Genomic DNA, 12,444 nt, shown 5'->3' with positions numbered 1-12,444 from the left:
AAGACTTGCTGGCATCATTCACCTGCAGTATAAGAGCTTTTTGTGAAATTTCTCAGCAGAAATCCTCTGCAAGCACATAGCTTTGGATATGAGAGACAGTGGTGGAAGTTGAATTTCAAGGGCAGATAATTGAAAACAATGAAACAAGCCCCGAATAAGATCTTTACATGTTTCCCAGATGAATATGTTTGGAAATATGGGGGAAGATGGAGATCAAGGCTGAGAAGAGTGCACACCGATTTCAAGGTACAAAAACCAGGGAAAAACATGGGAAAGCAAGAGAGCTGGTTAATCTGATGTAAAAATCTTTGATGATGAAAGGAAAATTATATTCTCATGATGATATAATCAGGCTGTAGAAGTGAACTTCTCATGTTGGTTCTCCTATGTGTGGCCTTCTGCATTGGCCAGTGGATGCAGGACAGGAGATCTTCAGATAAATCTGGTGGAACACAAAATACTGAAAAAAAAAATTCAGCCTAAATCCTGTGTATTCCTTCCATTTGAGAACATATATGGATAATGTACGAAGTTTCAAAAGAGAAAATGTCTATTGGGTCATGGTTTCAACAATGAAATGGTCACTTCACATAACATTTTGAATTTTGCTTTTACAGTTGCTCATGTACCGGGCCTGAGTAAAGCAGAATGCAGAGTAAGCCTCTTCAATAGTTGTGCATTCCATAAGTGGTTTTAAAACCAGTGAAACCCTTTGGACTTAGTGTTTGTATTTTATTGGTTGATTGGGTTTTCAAATTGTTTCTTTTACTATTTTTAACTTTGTGACTCAGGGAAGCCCTCACTCATAGTGATTTAGACCTCTCCAAAAGCTCTGAAGTTATTCATGTAACAGCTATTACATGTTATAAGTTTCTGCTATTAAAACTTGAAATACAAAGAGACTCTGCTACTTTTCATCTAAATTCAGTGTTCGGCTAAATTCAGTGTTGGACTTTTTACAAGTCCTTTGAAATGTGTCCTACACTAGTCACTGGTCGTGCTGGAATTTACTTTCTTGTGAAGACAGGATTTGAGAAAATTGACACAAGTACAGTTTGCCACTACTCTGCACGCCTGGTTAAATATCGAGTTCCCTAAATGGTGTGCGTTTTACTTTGATCTCTGCTCACACTTGGCTCATCCAGTTAGAACCACAGGGCTCCAGGCCATAGCGTTCCAGGCCTAAACAAGCAAATTTCCATTCCGTTTTGGGAGTTCATTCCTCTCTCATAATTACTTTTTCCACAAATGTGTGCTTCAGGAGAGGCCCTGTCCAAATGTGGAGAGGCCCATTTTCATTCACTCACTTTCAGACTTTCTAAGGTTTTCAGTTACTAGAGGTTTGCCCAGACTTGCCATTGTCAAGGGACAGTGCACTTCACTTGAAGTTGTGCAGTATTACTTCATGTGTCTCCATGGAAATTCCACCAATGGGAAACTCTTGCTGTAGTCATCTCCAAGTGTTGCTGTGTAAGAAAATATAACTAACAAAGGATGTGGTTTCAAGCAGAATGAGGAAAGGAGGGATTATCTTTATTTCAGCGCAGGTTGACCTTTCAAAGAAACAGTAATTCCTATGAAATAGGAGGTAAAATCTTTTGTAAAGAGACATGGACATGACGCGCTCAACTTTATGTCACTTTTTTTAAAACGACAAGGGCATTTGAGAAATTCTTGGCTGCTGAATTGTCCCTTTTTTCAAATTTCTCTTAGGTAAGACACTCCAACTTCTTCAAACCATGGTACTGTTCCTTCCATGTAAAAAACCAAAGCAAAAAAACAAAATAAATTAAAACCAAACCCATCAAATTACATTTGAGAGCACACAATTGCTCAGCAGGCCCACTATTCAAGAAGGTAGAGGTACAGAAGCCTCAGCCTTCAGCCCATGGCCTGAAGTTTTGTCTCTATCGTGGGCCCTCAATTCCCTGGCATGTCCACATTAACTCATGAATCTTTACTCATTTCCTCTTCAAATGCACAGGATCCAATATATTTGAACCCTGTTCACCTGGGCTGTAATCATCCAAGGACACACCAGAGGAAGGGCAGCCACCCACTTGCCTGGGGCCTTGGCGCTTATCACAATAGAAATGGACACCTGAACAAGGGGAGCCAAAACAAAGAGAGGCATATTCCTAAAGCCTGAAGCACAGAAGCTACCTATAGACCAGTAGTGCGATTTCACAAATTATGTAAGAATCTCTATGCACATGCTTGGCATGGTGGCTCATGCCTATAATCCCAGCAATCTGGGGGCTGAGGTGGATGGATCCTTGGGAGTTCCAGTCCATCTTGGGCTACGAATTTATCTCAAGGCCTCTTTCAACAACTACATAAGATGCTGTTTCCAAAAAGAGGACAACAGAAACCTAGACACACTTGGTCTAGGTCCCTGGGTTCACTACATGAGTTGTGGAGTCTAAATATTCCATGCCATGAGAAAATACCTGGGATTTTTAGGGAAAGGGGCATTTGCATCCCTTTTCTAAGGGTTTCCCTTTCACCATGTTACATTTGAATTCTGGGAAAACCTGCTGGTGATAAGCTATCTAGCATTACGTTGGTTTAGGTATTGAGCCAGTACCTCATGTTTAGTGTCCAGGGTTGTGCTGGAATGGCTGAAGACCTCCTTGAAATAGCGATTGCAGACAAGTGAACCCCGAGGAAGCTGGATAGTTGAAGCAGGCACTCCAAATATTCATGCACTGCAAGGATTCACTTTCATTTTGGGACTCATCTTCTGGTTGCTGGCATTTAGTGCTAACTGATACTACCATGGTGGCAGTAATCCAGCAGAGACTGCATGTATGGTTTGCAGGTTTGCTTCCCAAGCCACTAGAAACTCGGCAGAACCCAAATCATTGTGGCATTTTCTTTCCTCCCCTGAAACATTTGGCTTTCTAAGTTTGAAAACTGAATAGACTGGGCTAGTCAAGTTTGGACCCCATATACCACCAACAGAGCTGAAGACAGAGCCCATTACTTCCCTCCACTTGTCAAAATATGTCAAATTTGCTTGATCACCACAACTTCAAAGAAAATTCTGAGGCAACTTAGAGAGGTGAATCAAATACTGCATGATTGGAATGGCTTTGGTTGTATGAGGTGGAAAGCTGCAGAGTTGGGCTGAAACTGTTCACAGAAATCCACTGGCTTGTGGTTGCCAGGCAACCACCCTGGGCTGAGATTGGCTGAACATCACTGTGTGGTGTATTTTAGGCTCTAGGTTTGAAAATTTAAAAGACTGGGGTAGTAAAATTTGGAACCCATAGACCTCAGACATACCAAAATGTTTTCCAATTACTTCCCTCCACTTCTCAAAATATGTCAAATTTTCTTGATCACTACAACTGTAAAAAAAATTCTGAGGCAACATAGCGAGGCTAATCAAATATTGCACGATTGGAATGGCTGTGGTTGTATGAGGTGGAAAGCTGCAGAGTTGGGCTGAAACAGTTCACAGAAATCCACAAGCTTGTGGTTGCCAGGCAACCACACTGGGCTGTGATTGGCTGAGCACCATTGTGAGCTGGACTTTAGGCTCTAGGATACAAGTGTGCAGTAGGAGACCTGAGTCACAATGCTGGGTGTTGCCATGGAGACCTCAGTGGCACAGAGGACCTTGTAGGGCAAGATTAAAATAGGATGAATATTCTTGGCCTGGTATGCCACAATATTCTCTCTGAAGGCTTCACTGCTCAGAATTTGTGAATGGAAATGCTTGCCAAACTACACATGGATGTACTTTCAATGGGATATGAAATATGCCAGGGCCTGGCAGATGATCTCTGCCATGTCTTATCCTTGAACATACGCTTTTCCCTTGTCATGTCTGTCATTTGGCTGAGTCCTGTTCCCTAAGCTATTCAGGCAAGACTTGCTGGCATCATTCACCTGCAGTATAAGAGCTTTTTGTGAAATTTCTCAGCAGAAATCCTCTGCAAGCACATAGCTTTGGATATGAGAGACAGTGGTGGAAGTTGAATTTCAAGGGCAGATAATTGAAAACAATGAAACAAGCCCCGAATAAGATCTTTACATGTTTCCCAGATGAATATGTTTGGAAATATGGGGGAAGATGGAGATCAAGGCTGAGAAGAGTGCACACCGATTTCAAGGTACAAAAACCAGGGAAAAACATGGGAAAGCAAGAGAGCTGGTTAATCTGATGTAAAAATCTTTGATGATGAAAGGAAAATTATATTCTCATGATGATATAATCAGGCTGTAGAAGTGAACTTCTCATGTTGGTTCTCCTATGTGTGGCCTTCTGCATTGGCCAGTGGATGCAGGACAGGAGATCTTCAGATAAATCTGGTGGAACACAAAATACTGAAAAAAAAAATTCAGCCTAAATCCTGTGTATTCCTTCCATTTGAGAACATATATGGATAATGTACGAAGTTTCAAAAGAGAAAATGTCTATTGGGTCATGGTTTCAACAATGAAATGGTCACTTCACATAACATTTTGAATTTTGCTTTTACAGTTGCTCATGTACCGGGCCTGAGTAAAGCAGAATGCAGAGTAAGCCTCTTCAATAGTTGTGCATTCCATAAGTGGTTTTAAAACCAGTGAAACCCTTTGGACTTAGTGTTTGTATTTTATTGGTTGATTGGGTTTTCAAATTGTTTCTTTTACTATTTTTAACTTTGTGACTCAGGGAAGCCCTCACTCATAGTGATTTAGACCTCTCCAAAAGCTCTGAAGTTATTCATGTAACAGCTATTACATGTTATAAGTTTCTGCTATTAAAACTTGAAATACAAAGAGACTCTGCTACTTTTCATCTAAATTCAGTGTTCGGCTAAATTCAGTGTTGGACTTTTTACAAGTCCTTTGAAATGTGTCCTACACTAGTCACTGGTCGTGCTGGAATTTACTTTCTTGTGAAGACAGGATTTGAGAAAATTGACACAAGTACAGTTTGCCACTACTCTGCACGCCTGGTTAAATATCGAGTTCCCTAAATGGTGTGCGTTTTACTTTGATCTCTGCTCACACTTGGCTCATCCAGTTAGAACCACAGGGCTCCAGGCCATAGCGTTCCAGGCCTAAACAAGAAAATTTCCATTCCGTTTTGGGAGTTCATTCCTCTCTCATAATTACTTTTTCCACAAATGTGTGCTTCAGGAGAGGCCCTGTCCAAATGTGGAGAGGCCCATTTTCATTCACTCACTTTCAGACTTTCTAAGGTTTTCAGTTACTAGAGGTTTGCCCAGACTTGCCATTGTCAAGGGACAGTGCACTTCACTTGAAGTTGTGCAGTATTACTTCATGTGTCTCCATGGAAATTCCACCAATGGGAAACTCTTGCTGTAGTCATCTCCAAGTGTTGCTGTGTAAGAAAATATAACTAACAAAGGATGTGGTTTCAAGCAGAATGAGGAAAGGAGGGATTATCTTTATTTCAGCGCAGGTTGACCTTTCAAAGAAACAGTAATTCCAATGAAATAGGAGGTAAAATCTTTTGTAAAGAGACATGGACATGACGCGCTCAACTTTATGTCACTTTTTTTAAAACGACAAGGGCATTTGAGAAATTCTTGGCTGCTGAATTGTCCCTTTTTTCAAATTTCTCTTAGGTAAGACACTCCAACTTCTTCAAACCATGGTACTGTTCCTTCCATGTAAAAAACCAAAGCAAAAAAACAAAATAAATTAAAACCAAACCCATCAAATTACATTTGAGAGCACACAATTGCTCAGCAGGCCCACTATTCAAGAAGGTAGAGGTACAGAAGCCTCAGCCTTCAGCCCATGGCCTGAAGTTTTGTCTCTATCGTGGGCCCTCAATTCCCTGGCATGTCCACATTAACTCATGAATCTTTACTCATTTCCTCTTCAAATGCACAGGATCCAATATATTTGAACCCTGTTCACCTGGGCTGTAATCATCCAAGGACACACCAGAGGAAGGGCAGCCACCCACTTGCCTGGGGCCTTGGCGCTTATCACAATAGAAATGGACACCTGAACAAGGGGAGCCAAAACAAAGAGAGGCATATTCCTAAAGCCTGAAGCACAGAAGCTACCTATAGACCAGTAGTGCGATTTCACAAATTATGTAAGAATCTCTATGCACATGCTTGGCATGGTGGCTCATGCCTATAATCCCAGCAATCTGGGGGCTGAGGTGGATGGATCCTTGGGAGTTCCAGTCCATCTTGGGCTACGAATTTATCTCAAGGCCTCTTTCAACAACTACATAAGATGCTGTTTCCAAAAAGAGGACAACAGAAACCTAGACACACTTGGTCTAGGTCCCTGGGTTCACTACATGAGTTGTGGAGTCTAAATATTCCATGCCATGAGAAAATACCTGGGATTTTTAGGGAAAGGGGCATTTGCATCCCTTTTCTAAGGGTTTCCCTTTCACCATGTTACATTTGAATTCTGGGAAAACCTGCTGGTGATAAGCTATCTAGCATTACGTTGGTTTAGGTATTGAGCCAGTACCTCATGTTTAGTGTCCAGGGTTGTGCTGGAATGGCTGAAGACCTCCTTGAAATAGCGATTGCAGACAAGTGAACCCCGAGGAAGCTGGATAGTTGAAGCAGGCACTCCAAATATTCATGCACTGCAAGGATTCACTTTCATTTTGGGACTCATCTTCTGGTTGCTGGCATTTAGTGCTAACTGATACTACCATGGTGGCAGTAATCCAGCAGAGACTGCATGTATGGTTTGCAGGTTTGCTTCCCAAGCCACTAGAAACTCGGCAGAACCCAAATCATTGTGGCATTTTCTTTCCTCCCCTGAAACATTTGGCTTTCTAAGTTTGAAAATTGAATAGACTGGGCTAGTCAAGTTTGGACCCCATATACCACCAACAGAGCTGAAGACAGAGCCCATTACTTCCCTCCACTTGTCAAAATATGTCAAATTTGCTTGATCACCACAACTTCAAAGAAAATTCTGAGGCAACTTAGAGAGGTGAATCAAATACTGCATGATTGGAATGGCTTTGGTTGTATGAGGTGGAAAGCTGCAGAGTTGGGCTGAAACTGTTCACAGAAATCCACAGGCTTGTGGTTGCCAGGCAACCACCCTGGGCTGAGATTGGCTGAACATCACTGTGTGGTGTATTTTAGGCTCTAGGTTTGAAAATTTAAAAGACTGGGGTAGTCAAATTTGGAACCCATAGACCTCAGACATACCAAAATGTTTTCCAATTACTTCCCTCCACTTCTCAAAATATGTCAAATTTTCTTGATCACTACAACTGTAAAAAAAATTCTGAGGCAACATAGCGAGGCTAATCAAATATTGCACGATTGGAATGGCTGTGGTTGTATGAGGTGGAAAGCTGCAGAGTTGGGCTGAAACAGTTCACAGAAATCCACAAGCTTGTGGTTGCCAGGCAACCACACTGGGCTGTGATTGGCTGAGCACCATTGTGAGCTGGACTTTAGGCTCTAGGATACAAGTGTGCAGTAGGAGACCTGAGTCACAATGCTGGGTGTTGCCATGGAGACCTCAGTGGCACAGAGGACCTTGTAGGGCTGTTGGGAGCCGCAGCCCCGAGCCCGGTCGCCTCACTTGGCGGACGTGAGGCCTGTAGTAAAGAGTGAGGCCTGAGGTAGATTACCCCTCCCATCGAACACGTTAGTTTCCTGCTTACCGTGTAAACAACCCGCTCAACAATATAGTCTGCCTGGCAACTGATGATGTTAGCCAATCAGCTTGCCTTGCTTACTTTAACATGATTGGACACTGTACCCGTATATATACCGGTGCCACCCCTGGGCGGAAGTAGAAGCCAGATAGAAGCCCGGAAGTAGAAGCCCAAAAGGAGCCGCGGAGAGCGGACCGGTAGAGGCTTTGGGGCAGGCTGAAGCACAAAAGGAGCCGCGGGGAGCGGACCAAAGGAGGCTTCAGCTGGGAGAACCCAGGGCAGGCCGTACGGAGAAGAAAAATAAAAAGAAAAGGTTGTCCACTACCAGACTTTGTCGTGTGTCCTTCCTGCCGGCCGGGAGCGGACATCGACATTTGGTGGCCCGCCCGGGGACTGATCACCCCCGAGACGTGAAGTGGACAACGCTCCAGTACAGAGCTGCGAGACAGGTGAGTTGGGGATAAGCCTGGGCTCTGGGTGGCGCGCACCTACAGGGCTTTTAGACTCCCCTCAGGCTCACGCGTAAGTGGCGGATTTCTTGGGCCTCACGCGGTGAGTAACATATTAAAAAATGGGAAACATGCTAGGTAGCGGCACTAAGAGCGAGGGTGGTTGTGGAGAAAGCTCTCAAGAGCTTACAAAAGTACGCAGGGTATTTGAGCAGGCCCAGTCAGGGAGCTCCCAAGAGGTGTCCGTCAAGGGGAACAAGGATGCTAAGGAGGAGGACGGGGCTCTAGCCTCGGAGTCGTCTGACTCCGAGGACGAGGGAAAGTTGAATGGCAAGGAGGCCAAAGAGACCAGCTGTCAGGAGCCTAAGTCGCTCAATAAGGAGTCGCAGGGTTCTTTTCCAGCGTCACGCCGCGAATTGCGCTCTGCTCAACCTGGTCTGCGGAGGAGTAGAGAGCTCCTGAGTGCGCCCCGGCGCGAGAGGGAGGCGAAGCCTTCCGCCCCACCTTGGGGGCCGTTTCCGGAGGCGATTCCTCGCCACGAGGCGGCCGCCTGGGAGCTCTCTCCCCTTTCGCCAGAACAGGAAGTGATGCACGGGCCCCCATTTTCCGCCCAATCACGGCCGCCGTCTTATGCTCCGCCGCCGGCGGGTCGGTATTTTTACAGGCGGCTTTGGCAGGGGGGACGCTTGTCTCATGAGGTACATCCACCTGGGATAGATAGTGGCCCCTACGAGATATTTCCTGTACAAGTAGCTATGGGCCAGGGACGCAATGTATGGGAGCCTTTTGAGATAAAACAGATTAGAGAACTTAAAAATGCAGTTACAACCTTTGGGCCGACTGCGCCTTACACCATTGCCATGCTGGAGAATCTGTCTTCTGGGCCCCTCACCCCCGCGGACTGGATTCAGCTGGCAAAGGCGTGTCTGCCCTCGGGTAGTTACCTGGATTGGCGAGCCTGGTATACAGAGTTCTCTGCAGAGCAGGCTGAGAAAAACGCCAATCGAGGAAACCGGGGGTGGAACAAGGAAATGCTTATGGGAGAAGGTCGGCACGCTGATGACCAGACCCAGTTCCCCGGCGCTGTCTATGAGCAAATCAATGCCATAGGACTCCGCACCTGGAAGCAAGTAAGTGGTGCTGGAACAGCCTCCTTGTGTCTTTCAAAAATAATTCAGGGTACCACAGAGCCATTTGTTGACTTTGTGGCCCGAATGCAAGATGCTGCTGATAAAATATTTTCTGATCCGGGAGTGGCTCGACCGCTGGTAAGGCAGCTGATTTTCGAACAGTGTACAAAGGAGTGCAAGGCAGCGATAGCTCCTCATAAGAACAAGGACCTCAATGCCTGGATTAGGATATGCAGAGAGATAGGGGGGCCGCTCTCCAACTCGGGAGTGGCTGCTCTCCTGGCCGCGGCTGTACAGCAGAGGGGACCTCGCGGGTTAGAAGGGAAATGTAAGGCTAAAGGGTGTTTTGCCTGCGGGGAGCCAGGACACATTAAACGTCACTGCCCAAACAATGCAGATGCTAGGCCTCGTCCTAGGAATGAAGAACCATATGTTTGTGGGCGATGCAAGAGGGGATCACACAAAGCTGAGGAGTGTAGGTCGGTCTTTGATGCTCAGGGCAACCGTATTTGTGGACGAGATGCTAGAGGGCCAAAAAACGGCCAGAGGGGGCCCCCTTCACAGGCGGGCCCCCGCCCCAGAGACAGGACAGCTCAGGGTGGCAGCCTTCAACAAGGGCCACCCCTGGGTCAGCAGGTGTGGACCTCAGTGTCGCCTCCAGACTTATATGGGTGTTCATCTTGTCATTTGTCACTCAGCACCCTATAATTTTTCCAAAGGTTACTGCCTCTGAGCCATTAGTCCCAGCAACTACAATATATACAGATGGCTCCAAGACGGGGATAGGCGACTATGTGATCCTAGGCAAGCCCCCGGTTACCATACAATTTAAACCAGATCAGCCTCAGGTGGTGGAACTGCAGATCGTTAAAATGATTCTTGAACGGTTCTCAGAAGCCATTAACATTGTCTCCGATTCTAGGTATGTGGTCAATGCTATGCAAGTGCTTGAGACTGCCGGTTTAATTAGATCCACTTCCACAGTGGCTGGACTGTTCCTGTCTATCCAGACATTGCTTCAGAACAGACACCATAAGGTCTTCACCACCCACATAAGAGCACATACATCCCTGCCAGGGCCTATGGCACAGGGGAATGCGGCTGCTGACACTGCCACTCGCCCGTTATGGATTTTTACCTTACTAACACCAATCGAGCGAGCCCGTGCCTTCCATGATAAGTTTCATGTCAACGCCAGGACACTAGCAAACCATTTCCATGTTTCTAGAGCAGATGCACGAGATATCGTGCGACTATGTGACTCCTGTGCCACATACAAACCTGCCATACCGATGGGAGTAAACCCTCGAGGTTTGATCCCTGGTGATGTTTGGCAGATGGACATCACACATATACAGGAGTTTGGGACTCTTAAATATGTTCATGTTTCCACAGACACCTGTTCTCGCGTCATATTTGCAACAGCAGAAACAGGTGAAAAAGTGTCTAATGTGATCAATCATTGCCTGGCAGCTTGGGCCACATGGGGCAAACCAAAAATATTAAAAACTGATAATGGACCAGCCTATATAGGCAAAGCTTTCAATGAGTTCTGCAAAATGATGGAGGTTCAATTAAAACATGGTATCCCATACAATCCCCAAGGTCAAAAAATCATTGAGAGGGCTCATAGAAGCCTCAAAGAAATTTTACAAAAACAAAAAGGGGGAGTAGGCCAAGGCCTGCCTCCAAAGGCGCGGTTATCTACGGCATGACAATGGATGGGCCCGGATCCGGTGGTTAGGAACCGAGGCGCGGTTTGTGTTTTCCCACAGGAATCGGGACGAGAACCACTGTGGATACCGGAGAGACTGACACGGGCAACAAAGCCCTCGACTGAAGATCAGACCTGCCCTACTGGAGATCCATCACAGACCAACCAACAAGATGAACAGAAATAGCGGTAGCCCGAAATGGACAAGAAGATCCTCAGGCATATGCATGGCTTGCTCAATTGGCCCACGACCGAGTCTAGATATGGCGGGCATCCCTCATTCTCCTCCATAAGGTGACAATACACAGCAGGGTAGGTGAGTCAATGACGGGTAAGAGCGTGCCTCCCCAGCACGACTCGACCTAAGCCAGGCCCTACCCCATCCTGCACGTAAGCCGCTGGACTGTTAGATGCTGCCCAGGTCTAAATTTCTCTCCGAGGGGATTTCTTTACGGAGAGAAAATGAGTGCAAGCTTGTGTGCATCCAGGTTCCGTCCAGTTTGTGCCTGGCCCTAGAAAAAGGACGAGGGCCTCAGGGCCTTGGCAGACCATGGGACGGCCGACCAGGGTCTAAGCCAAGGACCTACGGTGGGCCTACACATAGGGCATAAGCCTCTGCACCCAGTCCAGGAAGGGCTACGATGCGCACATTCATAAAAAATAAAAAAGGGGGAGATGTTGGGAGCCGCAGCCCCGAGCCCGGTCGCCTCACTTGGCGGACGTGAGGCCTGTAGTAAAGAGTGAGGCCTGAGGTAGATTACCCCTCCCATCGAACACGTTAGTTTCCTGCTTACCGTGTAAACAACCCGCTCAACAATATAGTCTGCCTGGCAACTGATGATGTTAGCCAATCAGCTTGCCTTGCTTACTTTAACATGATTGGACACTGTACCCGTATATATACCGGTGCCACCCCTGGGCGGAAGTAGAAGCCAGATAGAAGCCCGGAAGTAGAAGCCCAAAAGGAGCCGCGGAGAGCGGACCGGTAGAGGCTTTGGGGCAGGCTGAAGCACAAAAGGAGCCGCGGGGAGCGGACCAAAGGAGGCTTCAGCTGGGAGAACCCAGGGCAGGCTGTACGGAGAAGAAAAATAAAAAGAAAAGGTTGTCCACTACCAGACTTTGTCGTGTGTCCTTCCTGCCGGCCGGGAGCGGACATCGACATAGGGCAAGATTAAAATAGGATGAATATTCTTGGCCTGGTATGCCACAATATTCTCTCTGAAGGCTTCACTGCTCAGAATTTGTGAATGGAAATGCTTGCCAAACTACACATGGATGTACTTTCAATGGGATATGAAATATGCCAGGGCCTGGCAGATGATCTCTGCCATGTCTTATCCTTGAACATACGCTTTTCCCTTGTCATGTCTGTCATTTGGCTGAGTCCTGTTCCCTAAGCTATTCAGGCAAGACTTGCTGGCATCATTCACCTGCAGTATAAGAGCTTTTTGTGAAATTTCTCAGCAGAAATCCTCTGCAAGCACATAGCTTTGGATATGAGAGACAGTGGTGGAAGTTGAATTTCAAGGG

General features: G+C 46.2%; 1 long non-coding RNA gene across 1 annotated transcript; it reads left to right on the top strand.

Annotated features, from left to right (window-relative positions):
* The first annotated feature begins 7,514 nt into the window (after positions 1-7,514).
* Positions 7,515-12,026, top strand: LOC134475128 (uncharacterized). Its single transcript, XR_010046097.1, has 2 exons — positions 7,515-8,070; positions 10,976-12,026. It is a non-coding gene; the product is annotated as an uncharacterized LOC134475128 (long non-coding RNA).
* The last annotated feature ends 418 nt before the right edge of the window (positions 12,027-12,444 follow it).

Source organism: Cavia porcellus, unplaced genomic scaffold, assembly GCF_034190915.1.
Source record: "Cavia porcellus strain 051 isolate PalLab524CR breed Dunkin Hartley unplaced genomic scaffold, mCavPor4.1 scaffold_88, whole genome shotgun sequence".
Lineage (NCBI taxonomy): Eukaryota > Metazoa > Chordata > Mammalia > Rodentia > Caviidae > Cavia > Cavia porcellus.
The sequence above is the reverse complement of the archived record's forward strand: the minus strand, read 5'-3'. Positions and strand labels throughout refer to the sequence as shown.